Genomic DNA, 6,484 nt, shown 5'->3' with positions numbered 1-6,484 from the left:
TATTATTCCTCAAGCACGCCATGGCCCTGTGCTACACACACACCCACACACACACACACACACACACACACACACACACACACACACACTCACACACACACACACACACACACACACCCACACTCACACACACACTCACACACACACTCACACACACACACACACACAGACACACACACTCACACACACACACAGACACACACACTCACACACACACACACACACACACACACACACACACAGTACGTATTTTGTACTCTGAATGGTGGAAGTCCTTCAAATGAAGACTTTGGCAGACAGGCTGCTGCTGACCTGACTTCTTCTAAAAAGTCTAACCTGGAGTTTTCCATATCCTTTCATCAACCCACAGTGGGAAGGTATATACCTGTAAGTACATGCAGAGTGGAACAAAAGAGTAGGCTGGTGCAAGTGCATGCTTGTGTGAATGCAAATGTGTATATGCGTGAAGTCCTGTGAGCTAGCGAGCCTATAATTACATCACTAATCATGAACACTATGTGATTTATTCAGAAACATGTTATTATCTGACCTGCCACACACGCTATGAAGGTATGTCACATACAATGTGACACTACAGGAAGCTCCACATGGACTTCAAGTATCACACAACATGTATATGGTGTGCATTACAAATGGTTGTGAACTGAAACTCATCATTCCTGTCTCCATTCAAATATCAAAGTCCATTCACCACCAGACTGTGTCTCTTCATTTCTATGCATCCAGGCCACGAATGTAATGCTAGCCTCCTGGCACACAGGGCAGCCTACCTCTCTGTCTCTTTGTTTAGCATACATGTGACACGGGCACAATAGAGTGCTGCACAATAGACCACTTATTGAGTGACTGGCAGGGAGTGGGACACATCCCTGATCGTCTGTCACTCTGCTGCCTCGTGCACCCGAAGGCTCATGGTCAGTGTCAGGTTGCACTCTCCTGTGACGAGGAAGCGAAGACACTCACTGCCATATTGGAAATCTGGGAGAGGTCACAGAGGTCAAGAGTATAAAAAAACAGAGGGGAGGAGGGGTTAACCGGGTATTTGCATACTTCTTTAATGTTGACTTTATCAGATGATTTAAACACTGTCAGCAATAGTGTCTTAGTTAGTTTTGTGGTTGATTTGATCATGTGTTTTTTTTTTTATCTTTATATTTGGTCCATGCTGTAATGACATGGAAACTGCTGAGCCTCACAAGCTTTTTGAAATGGCCAAATATGTGACTGAGTCACATAGAGCCAATTTAATTTAGCAGCTTAAAGTGAATTAGCAATAACTCAATCATGTCGTGAGTAGCCTATATGTCTTTCATCAACATGTTTTCTAGTAGTACTCCCTGATTGTGTGTGTGTGTGTGTGTGTGTGTGTGTGTGTGTGTGTGTTTGTCTATGTCTATGTCTGTGTGTGTGTGCGTGCCTGAAAACAGTTGCAACTGATATTTTCCACCTTGTCACTATCAGCTGACTGTCAGTCGTTGCCTTCAGATTAGCTGATTCTCTCTAAGATCCAAAGCTCTCTACTTCAGATGCCTGCCATGACCCTCTGGCCTTTGGACCGCAGCAGTTTGAGCAATGTCAAAGGTTTAATGTGCAATCAAATGTAAACATGACACCGTATCCTGAGCTTGTCATGACTACTGGGAAAATTAGAGACATTTTCAAATACATCTTAAATATGAATCACTTTAACTTTCATAAATTATGTTCTTACAATATTAAATTACTTTTATTTTGAGTTTTTTGTGTTTCATATTATACGTACTTAATAATGAACCTATCCTTTTTATACAGTGGTGGTATATAAATATTCACATTTTTTATTTCATTAAAAGTTGCAATACGAGAATATACTATGTACTAAACTATGCTCCAGATTATCAGTGTTACATTAATATATACATTACATTATTTGATTGGATTATCCTCACTAATGCATAAACAGGCAGCACTTAATATGGTGGATGTGAAGCTAATTCTATGACTTCTAGCAGTAGTAGTAGCACAAAAAGGAAACACTCAAATAAAGTACAAGTACCTCAAAACTGTACAAGTGACTCAGCTTAATCTTTAAGAGTTAGTTTGAAAGTTGAAAGTTCTGCTAGTGATTATTTAAATTTACAGTAAAAATGTTCATTATAATGTAACATAAAACAATTATTTAAAATCTAAAGACTTTTTTTCTGCCTTTCTCACATATAGCACACACACACACACACACACACACACACACACACACACACACACACACACACACACACACACACACACACACACACACACTTCTGGAACTTGCTGTAAGAAAAGCAGCTTTTGCTGGGCTATACCAAAACACACAGTAGTTAATAATGGCATATGTATTGTGAACTTGTAATTCTGTGGCTGTTTGTTCGAGCCCTTTCACATTTTTGCAAGAGTAGCTTACAAACTGCTCCATTTCTGAACTTCTCTCTCTCTCTCTCTCTCTCTCTCTCTCTCTCTCTCTCTCTCTCTCTGAAGGTGGGGGCAGAGAGCTATTAGCTGTGCGCTGCAGACATCATTAGGAGGGGAGACGCTTTCTGCCGTCAGCGCCGTCACAGCAGAGCAGGGGAGCCCTGGCAACAAGGAGAGACACAAACTCAGCAGCCCGTTACACCCAACAGTAAGTCACACTAAACTATTCATTCAGTGCTGGTTTCACCAACCTGACATTGCTTGCTCCGTGCCACTTTTCTCTTTTGGAGCTGTGTAGAGAAAATGGCTGGAAGAACTGGCCAGGGTGGCGCTGACGCTCTGGTTTACTTCAAAGCCTTGGAAAATGTTTACTTCGTCTTCTGACCTATTTTTTAAGTGACCAAACAGTAGAGGCGCGTGCGGGGTTTATGTGTATATTCTTGTCATTTCGGAACGCAAATGCAAAGTAGTGTTTAAGTGGAGCGAAAGAGAGCGGAGGTTTGGTTGGATTCTGACCGAGCGAGGAGCGCGTCCGCCGGGCGAGCTGGTGTCGGGCAGGCGCTGTACTTCCACTAACTGCGCCACTCGACCTCGGCTCAAACATTTGCTCTTTGCAGACTATTTCTGAGCGATAAACATTAACAAACACTGCTAAATTGCGTTTCCTCGTGGCGTATATGTCTTCTTTTGAACTCTTTTCTTACTGACAAGGACTGTCAAAGGCAAGCGTTACATTTTTATCTACGTTTCACCATCGCGGAAGTGTTTTCTCTACGCGAAAAGAGGCGAAGAACAACTAACCACAGTACACATAATTTGTCCGGTGTTTGCGAAAACGTAGTTCCTTCTGTTTTGCATGTTTCGATTGTTTTATTTTTGCGTATCTAACACGTTACTTCAGTGTTTTACACTGTCAGCTGGTTGTAAAGGACATAGGGTTTGTGATTGCTGGACTACCCGTGATGTCATTCATCCGAGCCTGGACCATTATATAACGGGACTGTAGGGAAGCCTGTGATAGCAGGCTATTTTTACTCTGTTTACACCTCGGAGTTGCACTCAGAGTAGGCTATGCGTTCCTATGCTTCACCCACATTATGATGGATTGAACATGGCATCTGAATAAGTCCAGGTGGATGGATACATGTACTAAGTGATGAAGATAAAACGCTGCAATTTTCCACAAAGGCTTTCCCCCTTTTCTTTTGGTGTCTGTGCAGTTATAATTGCAATTTGAACAAAAACAGTCAGCCAGTTTTACTTGTTCATTGTGTCCCTTCTCTTATTTGAGGTTTTCCCTGAAGCCTGTTAAGTTGCCTTCAGTTAGGCAATGAAAGAACTAGTCATCCTGAAGAGAGCTGCCACTATACAAATACCTTCTCAAAAAGCTTTATTCACACTTATGACAGCATATAGTTGGTTAGTAATACACCTGAACCCAGGATTATAGGAAATATAAATTATGATACATGTGTACAACAGACAATCCATATAGGCTATAATTGTTGAAATGGCTGAGTAAAGGAAGATTTCACATAAAATTAGTCATTTTTACTTCAGCTTGTCACCCCACATGGAACTGCTTCATAAAAGTTTGTAGCTTACATGAAATATCCATATACTTAATAAAAACCTTTTAAATGTCTTCTGCATCATATTTAAAGTATGTACACAATACACCGCATACACATGTAATTCTTAATCACACCGTTTTAATTGGCAAAATCCAGGGATGATATTTATATGCTATATAATAAATGCCAGAAGTGTATCTTCTCACACTGATTGCTTACTACATGTTGCTGTTTATTTGTTCCTGCTGCTATGTGGTTAACTCACTTGTAGCATTATGTGTCAGGAAACAGCTGGAGTGTTTCAATGAAGACCATTCCATCACTTTTTATATAGTCTACACAGGTCAATTCAAAATGCCTTGCTTGGCGTCAACATTGGTTTCATGGTTCAATATCATTGTAACAGAAGTGGTTAGCACTTTTGGAATCTCTGTTGTCTGTGAATACAAAGTTTCTGGGAGTGAGTAATGGATAAATTCTATTGGTTTTTATCCTGTAAACACTATTTTCTATGGCATTCAATTAGATAATTAGATACTTGACATTTTTCTGGTTTTCTGTGAAAAACATGGTAGACAAAAGAGGGCGATGAAATGCATGTTACATTACAACAACATCACTCAAGAGTTTTCATTTAGTATAGATCTGTTTAGCAGAATTTCATTTGCACTGCTCATTCTTATTGTTAAAAGGATCTGAGTTATACGTTATCAAAAGAGGTCGTATGTGATCTTATGTGGTGGTTGTAAATCAGCTCTCCTTATATTGATATTTAGTATCCAATATGTTTTGTTTGAGCTAGGATAAATGTAAATATTTCTTTGAATAATTTCATTTAGACCACAGGGATAAGGCGATCTGTCACATTTAATGGTGTGTCTGGCCTGTATATTCACAGATGCAGCAACACAAACAATCGTGCAAATGACTTGCTATATCTGAATTGTCTTTTTTCTTCAGTATCTATAACAGGGAGTGGGACAAGTCCATGTAGTCTTTTTAAAGGTGAAGAAGAGATGGATAAATGGTGAATCAGGATGATGTGTTTATATCCTCAGGTGTGAGTAATACTGTGAGCAGGAAAGTTCGAATAAGAACAAGGACATGGAGGTTGAATTTTTTGGTGAATGACTTTCTGAAGCTGCATGGAAAGGCTGCTGTCAAGAATTTCACCAAGGCTTTTATCTTGAACATAAAGGGATCAATAGAGATATTAAGATCATTGTATTTGTAAAATTATATTTTGCACTGGAGTTATAAGAATTTCAGTTTTGTTACTATTTTGTTTGCAGAGACTTTGGCTTATTCAGTTCTCTGTATTGTAGAGGCAGCAGGTCAGAGTGGGGAGCGAGTACCGAGTTAAGAACGAATCAGCTCTGTAACAGTAGATGCCTTGGTGTCTCATGATGGGGAGTGAAGGGGACCCAGTGTTAATCCCTGTGGGACACCACGAGAAGGTCTTGATCTTTATGGAGAGAAACTGTTCTGCATTAGAGATCAACCAAAGGTGTACAGAATTGGCCATGCCAATTGTGGATTATTATTTTTGGAGGATTTAATGAGACACTGTGTTAAAAGCTGTATCCAGGCTGAGAAGAGTGGGGCTGGAGCATGGGCCAAAGTCAGCTGCACTGCGAATTTGAATTGGGCAGTTTTAGTGCTTTGACAGATATTGCCTTGCAGATGCGAGTTAAGCTGAGTGGAAACAGTACATTCCAGGATTTTAGACAGGAATTTCAGGGTTGGGATGGAACAAAAGTTAAACTCAGCTGTTTTCAGCACCCGGTCTTTCTGGATGGAGGTTGACAGCTAATGTCTGGCAGTCTGAAGAGTGGTGAGTACATGACCAGAGGAGAGATACAAAGGGTGGGGGGTGAAGATAGATAGGCTTTTACATGGTGGATAAACAGAGGGTCTAGTAGGGATTTTAAAAGGGAGGGAAGGTTTGACTATGTGATGATCTTCAAGACTTGTCCAAAATTGACATGGCAAAATGATAAAATGTATAGTTACTTTGGGTGAGAGGGAAATAAAGTATATTTAGGGAACAGTAGAGGGAGTAGTTGTAGTTAGGCACTAGTTAGAGTTCAAGGAGTTTTAGATTGGAGCAACAAAGGTCTTGATTAGGTCTCTAAGGGTATCAAGTTCAGTATTTTTTATTTTTGTAAATTCAGGGTTTTTGCCTTAGTTATTATGTTGAACATGAAGGCTTTGTGATAGGGAAAGAACAAACTATAGTGCTCTATTGTGTGGTCATGCCACTGTGAATCAAGCATGCTGTTCCACCCACCCACCTACCACACACATACACACACACACACACACACACACACACACACACACATACACACACACACACACACTCATGCACTGCACTTTACCACTGCCACCATAGCCTTTGATTTCAGCCGCCACTCACTTTCAAATGGTAATGAGAGGCAATTAGACACCAATGTGTC

The 6,484-nt window shown here is 40.3% G+C and overlaps 1 protein-coding gene across 1 annotated transcript in view; it reads left to right on the top strand.

Moving 5' to 3' along the window:
• The first annotated feature begins 2,556 nt into the window (after positions 1–2,556).
• Positions 2,557–6,484, top strand: part of atxn1a (ataxin 1a) — a 90,826-nt gene continuing 86,898 nt past the window's right edge. The window contains exon 1 of the mRNA XM_056399570.1: positions 2,557–2,659. The gene's annotated coding sequence lies outside the window, so the exon portion shown is untranslated. The remainder of the gene's footprint in view (positions 2,660–6,484) is intronic.

The sequence above is a fragment of the Seriola aureovittata genome, chromosome 16 (genome assembly GCF_021018895.1).
Source record: "Seriola aureovittata isolate HTS-2021-v1 ecotype China chromosome 16, ASM2101889v1, whole genome shotgun sequence".
Classification (NCBI taxonomy): Eukaryota; Metazoa; Chordata; class Actinopteri; order Carangiformes; family Carangidae; genus Seriola; species Seriola aureovittata.
Note: the sequence above shows the minus strand (reverse complement) of the source record. Positions and strands in the feature narration are given on the sequence as shown.